At 30.9% G+C, this 10100-nt stretch overlaps 1 non-coding gene across 1 annotated transcript; it reads right to left on the bottom strand.

The window, feature by feature from the left end:
* Window positions 1-6643: 6643 nt before the first annotated feature.
* LOC142521514 (small nucleolar RNA R71) lies at window positions 6644-6754 on the bottom strand. The gene has a single exon (XR_012814226.1). It is a non-coding gene; the product is annotated as a small nucleolar RNA R71 (small nucleolar RNA).
* Window positions 6755-10100: the final 3346 nt, after the last annotated feature.

The raw sequence follows: 10100 nt of genomic DNA on the forward strand, positions 1-10100 counted from the left end.
ATAATTCGGCAACACTCTCAACAAGAAAGTTGCACCTCTAAATCTAATCTAACCACCCCAATTGGCCTCATACCAATTGGCTCAACATACAAATTACCATGAATTAAATCGCAACGACGCTACAATAAAACCACATAACAAGTATAACCAACAATACTATAAACCATAAATCGCAACTCTTAACATCAAAACTATACTTAAACTTAACCAAATAGTCAATAATCATACAAAATTTTAAACCGTACCGTTCACCAGGCTTGGCTATTACAGGAAGAACAATATCCTAAAATGTATTTTGTTAGAAATAACAGACCTTCTATTGCATGCACCTCTTTGGATACCCGAAGTACAAGGTCACCTAGAATTGTACAAATGTGGATTCCTAAAGGATTGATAAGGCTTGGACCCAAATAGATGGGGTACCAGTTACTAAAACCTGTGCCTTGCTGGAACAGGATAAGAAAGCCAAGATAAGCAGCTCTACATGGTATCTGGACGGTGGATGTTCCAGACCTATAACTGGACAAAAGAGTCTACTTTCAGAAATAATGAGTTGTACTGGACCAAAGATAAATTTTGGGTACAACTCAAAAGGTAAAACCGTGGGTAAGGGTAAGATTATCCATGGTAATATTACTATAAATGATGTGCTCTTGGTTGAAAATCTTTGTTACAATTTAATCAGTATTAGTCAACTGTGTGATAATGGATACTCAGTATATTTTCAAAAGCACACCTTCACCGTTAAAGATGCCAATGAATCTATAGTCTTAACCAGAATAAGAGAAGGCAACACCTACAAAGTATCATGAAACAAAGATCATGTTAATGTTCCTACATGTTTAGTTACCTCCCTTAGTGATAAACATTGGTCATGGCACAAGAGATTGAATCATCTTAATTTCAAGTCTATCAATAATCTCAAGAAGCAGAACATAATTGATGGTTTACCTGATATTAATTTCGTTAAGAATCATGTATGTTCTGCATGTCAAATCGGCAAACAAGTGAGATCTAGCTTCAAGAATAAAGGTAGTAAATCAACATCAAGGTGTTTGGAATTATTGCATATGAACTTGTTTGGTCCAATCCCTATCATGAACTTAGGGGGAATGAAATATATTTTGTTGTTGTTGATGACTTCTCTAGATTTACTTGGGTGATAATTCTTGCCGGAAAAGATCAAACCCGTGGCCTCCTGATCAAGTTTCTGAAAAAGATTCAAAATGAAAAATCAGTTTCTGTCATCAAAATCAGAAGTGATCGAGGCACTGAGTTTACTAACAAGATTCTTGAGTTGTATTTGGATGAACAGGGTATTCATCATGAATGTTCAGCTGCCAGAACGCCTCAACAAAATGGAGTAGCTGAGATGAGAAACAAAACTCTTAAAGAAGCTGCTAGAACAATTCTAGCAGATGCAGACATCTCTTAGCGCTTCTGGCAGAAGCAATCAACACAAAATTCTACACACAGAACAGAACCATGATCAACAAAAGGCACAATCGGACTCTATATGAGATATGGAAAGAGAGTAAGCCTAATGTATTATATTTTCATGTGTTTGGTTGCAGATGCTTTGTGCCCAATAATGGTAAAAATTATTTGTCTGCATTTGATTCAAAATCAGATTCTGGACTTTTTCTTGGATATTCAGCAGTAAGCAAAGCCTTTAGAATTTTAAATAATAGAACTCTTAATGTTGAAGAATCTATCCATGTTGTCTTCGAAGAAGATAGTAGTGCTCCTGTAATTTATAACATGTCAAATCTAAGTAACAGATTAGACAAGATTCATTTGGAATTGAATAGTGAAGATGATGCAGAACCAAGTATCAAAGACGCTCAAAATCCAGAACCAGACATTCCTCTGATAAAACCAGTTGTTCAGACACAGGATGTACCAGAAACAGTAGCTGACATTCCAGAACCTACTACTGCTTTATCAGAGGATAATCAAAATCCATCAAATCAGGAAAAAATCCCTCTAAACCCTTTCATTTGGAGAAAATCACACCCTCCATGTTTTGTTATTGGAAATCCAGCAGCTCCATTGAGAACCAGAAGGCAAATGTTAAATTAATATATACATGTTGCTTTTATATCTCAGGATGAACCAAAGAAGATTGAAGAAGCACTTCTGGATCTCAGTTGGATTGAAGCTGTGCAAGAAGAGCTGAATCAATTTAAAACAAATGAAATTTGGTTTCTTGTACCTAGACCATCTCATCAAGCAGTTATTGGAACTCGGTGGGAATTTAAAAATAAGCTAAATGAAGAAGGTACAATGTTTAGAAATAAAGCAAGAGTGGTGGCTCAAGGTTTCAGACAAGAAGAATGAATAGATATGATGAAACCTATGCACCAATAGCAAGGCTTGAAGCAATCAGAATATTCTTAGCATTTGCTGCTTTCAAGAACCTCAACGTTTACCAGATGGATGTGAAAAGTGCATTTCTAAATGGTCTACTGCAAGAAGAGGTCTACGTTGAACAACCCTCAGGTTTATTGATCATTTCTTACCACATCACGTCTTTAAATTACACAAAGCTCTGTATGGTTTGAAGCAGGCACCTAGAGCTTGGTATGACACTCTCTCACAATTTCTTGTCAATCATGATTTTAAAATCGCTACAATAGATAAAACTTTATTTACTTTAGTTAAGAATGAGCATATTTTGTTAGTACAGATTTATGTTGATGACATTTTGGGTCAACTAACCCCAAACTGTGTGCAAAGTTTGCTAAGTTAATGCATGATTAATTCGAAATGAGCATGATGAGAGAATTGACATTCTTCCTAGGACTGCAGATGAAGCAACTCAATATAGGGATCTTTATAAATCAGGCTAAGTACACAAAAGAACTACTAAAAAAGTTTTGCATAGAAATATGCTCTGCTGCTTCCACTCCAATGAGCTCATCTACTAAGCTTGACAAAGATGAAAATGAAATTTCAGTAGAGGCAACTCAGTATCATGGTCTTATTGGTTCTTCGTTATATATTCTTCCAGTAGACCTGATATTATGTTTGTTGTTTGCATTTGTACGAGATTTCAGTCTAACTCTAAGCAATCGCACTATATTGCTGCTAAACGAATTCTGAAATATTTGAAGGGTACTCAAAATGTCGTCTTATGGTATCCCAATGATTCCTCTTTCAATCTTATTGGATATTCAGATGCTGACTATGCAATTTGCAAACTGGATAGAAAAAGCACAAGTGGTTTTTGTCAATTTCTTGGTGATAGGTTGATCTCCTGGTTCAGTAAAAAGCAGACTTCTATAGCTATGTCTACTGCAGAAGCAGAATACTTTGCTGCTGGAAGTTGCTGCTCTCAATTACTTTGGATGCAACAACTTAAGGATTATGGAGTTCAAGCCTCTGAATCACCTATATTTTGTGACAATACCAGTGCTATAGCAATTACTCACAATCTAGTACTTCATTCCAGAACGAAGCACATTGACATCAGACGTAATTTTATTAGAGATCATGTGCAGAAAGACATTCGTCTGGAATATGTCCCTACTGATCAACAAGCACCAGACATATTTACAAAGCCTCTTCCTGAGAATAAGTTTTCTTATTTTCGTAATGTTTTTGGTTTAATTGATTTATCATAACTATTGATTACTATCTTCTGTTTTCTTCATGCATTTAGTAATAAAAGCAGTAGACAACAAGAAGTATGACAAAATGACCCTTTTCATTTATAAAATCATATGTGTTACAATAGATTAACAGTTACAATTGTACTAAGATTTACAGCAGAAACCCTAACTAAGACTTGCTGGAATAACCCCCCACTCTTCGCATGATCATGGTTGCTAAATGGGATTATTCCGTAGCTTAGTCCTAATAATAAAGAATAATCTAATGGATTATTCAAATTACAGGTCAAGGAATTTCTTCCAAGTCTTCATCTCTTGGAAAATGATGTCTTCAAACATCTTCTTACGAGACACCGGAAGTTGCCTCTGGAACTCCTATGCTGCATCTAACTCAGGTGCAGACTATGTTGAATTACTTGCACTATCCATTTGTTAAGTAACTAAAATGATTTAATTTGTGTGTTTGCAGGTATTTATATTTATTTTCGGGGGAAATCGAAGAGTCAAGTGACTGTTCACGTCCTGCACGATTATCAAGAGTCACCTGTCATTCCCTCAGATCTCGAATCTTCGATTTTAATATTTGTTTATTTGCATTAATTTAGGGGGAATATTATTGACTGATATTTACGTACCTTGTCTAAAATAGAAGGAGATGTGTCTTTTCGATAAAACAGTGTTTCTACTATTTTTATTAAGATGCTGGATATATTTCAGTACTTTATAATTTCCAGTAGATATTGTCATCAAACGAAAAATACTCTTCTGATTTTCTTAGTAACTGCTTTGGACAGCCTGATGAAACTTAAAATTAATAATTTATTATATGTTAAAATCTGTATTTTAAAATTTAAGTTTCATTAAAATTATAAAATTATGTTATTTTAGTATTGTTTGTTTATATTTAATTGTCTTACTAAATATGTTTTATTTTCAGGTTTTCTACGTGTTGGTAGAATAATGATAACTCAAGCTATAAAATTCAAATGGAGGTGACTCAAACATGTTTGGAATCCTTGAGAAATTATCTACAACTTTGCAGAAGACATGATTGCCTAAAAAGTTCCTTAAGATGATCAAATTGTGCAAATATCAAAAGGAGGACAAATTTACTTTTACTATGACTAGCATATAGTAAAAATATCATAACTATTTCAATATTTAACCAAATGAGGTGAACCAAGTGGCCAAATTCATCTACAGACAATTCCTCACATGTTTGTCATTTTGAGCAGAGTCAAATTCGGTGATTAAAGTCGTGGAACAAAGCATTGAAAGAAGGGACATGGAATTGAACTTGGAGGAGACAAAGAATACTATTGCAACTACATGGCATTAATAAAAATTTTGACCCTTTCTCTCATTTGGCCTATAAATAGTGGCCTTGTGCTAGCTTGAGAATCATTCTATCTCATTGTAAAATATAGTGTGAGTGTGTATCAAAGTTCTAAGTTCCAATATATTTTCTTTCATGTTCTCAAATATGAGTGATATTTTAGTGTTGATCAAAAGTAATCTTATGGCAAGCTAAATCTATTATGTCAAGGTGAAGAGGATGCATTCTTGGTGAAGTAAGATTGTTTATATTTTGTATATTCTTTCTTTATTTTTTTTCATTTAGCTAACTTATTTTTATTGTAGGTATAAAAATGAATTATTTGTTGTTATCAATTTACATCAAATGCTTGATACCATTAAAGTGGTTATCTTGATTTGTTGTTTAATTTTGATACAATAAATATTTCATCACTTATTATTATATATATATAAATATAGATATATATATATATATATTTATATAATAATATCATAATATTTCATTTAGACGATAGCGTGGCTCTGCCGGTTGTTCTAAATGAAATATTATGATTTAATACTAACATCTAACAATCTAACATTTATTTTATCTCAACTAATTTTTATTTTTCGCATCTAACTTTTACTTTCTCGCAACTAACTTTTACTTTATCGCAACTAACATTTACTTTATCACAACTGACTTTTACTTTACCGTAACTAACTTATTAAATCAATATATTTCATTTAGGCAATAGCGTGGCTCTGCCGGTTGTTCTAAATGAAATATAATGATTTAATTTAACATTTACTTTATGCAATTATTTATTTATATAAGGTACCATATATAAAATATCGGTTAATTCGGTATTTTCTATAGTGGGAACTATATTATATTATGTGTGTGTTTAATTTTTTGGAACCATTATTTATGGTGGTTTCTTTTGTTTTACTTTTAGTTAAACAATATTACATAAACCAAGAATAAATCCTCAAGCCTTGACAAAGTTTATAATTTGTAAACTTAATTCTTGCATTTGGTAATCTATAAATTAATAAATTTAAACTCAAAATAACCTCTCTGTGGATCGATCTCGTACTTACGAATTATATTACTTGCAGACAACCTACACTTGGGTGAATTATTATTTAAGTAGTAGCAAGTTTTTGGCGCCGTTGCCGGGGAGGTATAAATTAAGTTTATATTTGTTAATTATGTTTTATTTATAAGTATTGTGTTGTTTTTTTTTTTGTATGAGTATTTGGAGTCGAAAAAAAAGTGGTAGACTTATTCGAGTATCTGAAAATAATTTAAATATGGATGATAATTCAAATAATCAAGATAATAATAATAATAATAATAATCAAGAACATGATCAATTAAGAACACGCAGGCACCATATGAACCCTATTAGAACTAGTGCCCCATCTTGTTTAGTTTTTCCTCCTGATGCATCTAATTTCAACTTCAAACCTCAAATTATTCCACTTTTACCAAATTTTCATAGTTTAGATTCTGAAAATCCATATTTGCATCTAAGAGAATTTGAGGAAGTTTGTAACACTTATAATGATCAAAATTGTAGCATGGATATAGTTCGATTAAAGCTTTTCCCTTTTTCTTTAAAAGATAAAGCTAAAACATGGCTACAAAATTTAAGATCAAGTTCAATAAGATCATGGGAAGAAATGCAACAACAATTTCTCAAAAAGTTTTTCCCTTCCCATAGAACAAACTCTTTTAAATGACAAATTACAACTTTTTCTCAAAAATAAGGAGAAACGTTTTATCAATGTTGGGATAGATATAAAGAATTACTTAATACATGCCCACATCATGGTTTTGAAACATGGAGAATAGTTTCTCACTTTTATGAAGGTCTAATACCTAAAGATAGGCAAATGATAGAATTCATGTGTAATGGAACTTTTGAAGATAAAAACCCAAATGAAGCTATGGAATATTTGGATTCATTAGCAGAAAATGCTCAAAATTGGGATATTATAGGCATAATAGAACCACCAACAACTAAAAACAATAATTCAACAAATGGGGGTGGTATCTATAATCTTAAAGATGATATAGATATTCAAGCTAAACTTGCATCTTTAGCAAGAAAAATTGAGTCATTAGAAATGAAAAAGAGTGGTCAATTAAAAAGTATTCAAGAAATTGTTTGTCATATATGTGATACACAAGATCATGCTACAAAAGATTGTCCAACATTACCTTCATTTAAAGAATGTCTCCATGAACAAGCAAATTATGTTAACAATTATAAAAAACCAATACTGGATCTTTTTTCACCATCATATAATCCTGGATGGAAAAATCATCCTAATTTTAGTTGGAGGAATGATAATAATGCACAACCGTCACAACAATATTTTCAAAAATAACCAAAATCATCAAGGTTATATTCCTTAAGTTACACCTCCAAGAAAAAACTTTGAAGATGTAATTCATGCATTTATCCAAAAGCAAGAGTCTATCAATATTCAAAACAGTCAATCTATGAGTGATTTGAAAGAAACTCTTGCAAGATTTGCATCTGCACTTAATATTCATGAAAAAGGAAAATTTCCATTTCAACCTCAACCTAATCCTTAAAATCAAAATCAAGAATTAAAAAATGAAAAAATTGATCAAATAAAATCTGTTATTACACTTAGAAGTGGTAAAATAGTTAATGATCCATATAGTAATGAAAACAAGGATCATTTAAAATCAAAGAGTAAGGATGATAATCCTGATACTTTTGAGAATGATGATACCTTAAATTTTAAGAATAATATGGTGAAGGATAAATCATCTGAAATAATAAATAAGTCAAATAAACCTCCACCATTTCCTCATGCATTAACAAATCATAAAAAACAAAAAAGTGATTCTGATATCTATGAAGATTTTAAACAAGTGAAGATAAATATTCCATTATTAGATGCTATTAAACAAGTACCTTCTTATGCAAAATTTTTAAAAGACTTATGTACTGTAAAGAGAAAATTGCATGTGAAGAAAAAAACATTCTTGGCTGAACAAGTAAGTTCTATTTTTCAAAATAATTCTAGTTTAAAATATAAAAATCCTGGTTGTCCAACAATTTCATGTATTATTGGAGAAAATAAAATTAAAAAAGCTTTGTTGGATTTGGGAGCAAGTGTGAATTTACTTCCTTATTCAGTTTATGAAAAACTTAATTTAGGAGAATTAAAACCCACTTCTATTACTCTCTTACTGGCGGATTGGTCAATCAAAATACCTAGAGGTATTGTAGAAGATGTGTTGGTTCAAGTTGATAAATTCATATATCCTGTAGATTTTATTGTTTTGGATACACAACCAATAGAAGTACATAATGAAATTCTAGTAATATTGGGACGACCATTTCTAGCAACTTCAAATGCTTTAATTAATTGTCGAAATGGAATAATGAAATTGTCTTTTGGAAATATGACTCTAGAACTTAATGTGTTCAATTTATGTAAACAACCAAGTATTAATGAAATTGAATATGATAATGAAATTGAACCAATTGTGGAAGAAAATATACAAGAAGAAAACTTAAATCAACAATCTGAAGTTTTTTCAATAGAAAGTTTTGAGTCTAAAAATAATTTTAAAGAAGATGATAATACAAAACTTGAATTAAAAGTTTTACCATTAGAATTGAAATATGTATTTCTTGGTGAAAAAAAAACATTTCGTGTTGTAATTTCTTCACTCTTTTGCCAAATCAAGAAGAAGATTTGATTAAATTACTTAAAAAATATAAAAATGCAATCGGATGGACTTTGAAAGATATAAAAGGTATGAATCCTTTAATTTGTACACATAAAATTCACTTGGAAAAAAATGCTAAAACATATCAACAACCTCAAAGAAGGTTAAATCCACATATGAAGGAAGTTGTTAAGAATGAAGTATTAAAACTATTAGACGCTGGAATTATCTATCCAATTTCAGATAGTAAATGGGTAAGTCCAACACAAGTAGTACCTAAAAAGTCCGGCATCACTGTTATAAAAAATGAAAAGGGAGAGTTATTACAAGCTAGGATTCCATCTAGTTGGCGTATGTGTATTAATTATAGAAAATTAAATGATGCAACTAGAAAAGATCATTTCCCACTACTATTTTTAGATCAAATTCTAGAAAAAGTAGCAGGAAATTCTTATTACTGTTTTCTTGATGGGTATTCGGGGTATTATCAAATACCTATATCATTAGAAGATCAAGAAAAAACTACTTTTACTTGTCCTTTCGGAACTTTTGCATTTAAAAGAATGCCATTTGGTTTATGTAATGCTCCGGCTACTTTTCAAAGATGCATGTTAAGTATTTTCAGTGATATGATTGAAGAATATGTAGAAGTTTTTATGGATGATATAACTGTTTTTGAAAACTCATTTGAAAATTGTCTTAAAAATCTAGAAAAAGTATTAAAAAGATGTGAAGAAAAAAATCTTGTTTTAAATTGAGAAAAATGTCATTATATGATTAAATCTGGGATTGTTTTAGGACATGCGATATCTGAAAAAGGAATTGAAGTTGATAAAGCCAAAGTTGATGTTATTGCTAATTTAACATCACCAAAAACGGTCAAAGAAGTTCGATCATTCTTGGGTCATGCAGGATTTTATAGAAGGTTTATAAAAAATTTCAGCATAATATCTAAACCAATTTCAAATCTTTTAACAAAAGATACACAATTTGAATGGACTCAGAAATGTGAAAATGCTTTTAAAAATATTATTAATCTTTTAGTTACATCACCTATTTTACAACCTCCAGATTGGTCTTTACCATTTGAATTAATGTGTGATGCAAGTGATTATGCTATAGGAGCTGTGTTAGAACAAAGAAAAGAAGGAAAACCTTATGCAATCTATTATGCTAGTAGAACCTTAAATAGTGCCCAAATAAATTATTCAACTACTGAAAAAGAATTACTTTCAGTAGTATTTGCATTAGATAAGTTTCGATCTTATTTAATTGGTTCTACTACTATTGTTTACACCGATCATTCTGCCATAAAATATTTATCAAATAAACAAGATGCTAAGCCAAGATTAATACGGTGGATTTTATTGTTACAAGAATTTGATATTATAATTAAAGATAAAAAAGGAAAAGAAAATGTTGTAGCCGATCATTTATCTAGAATAATGACTGAATCATGTCATAAT

The sequence above is a fragment of the Primulina tabacum genome, chromosome 1, assembly GCF_025594145.1.
Source record: "Primulina tabacum isolate GXHZ01 chromosome 1, ASM2559414v2, whole genome shotgun sequence".
In the NCBI taxonomy this organism is placed as follows: domain Eukaryota; kingdom Viridiplantae; phylum Streptophyta; class Magnoliopsida; order Lamiales; family Gesneriaceae; genus Primulina; species Primulina tabacum.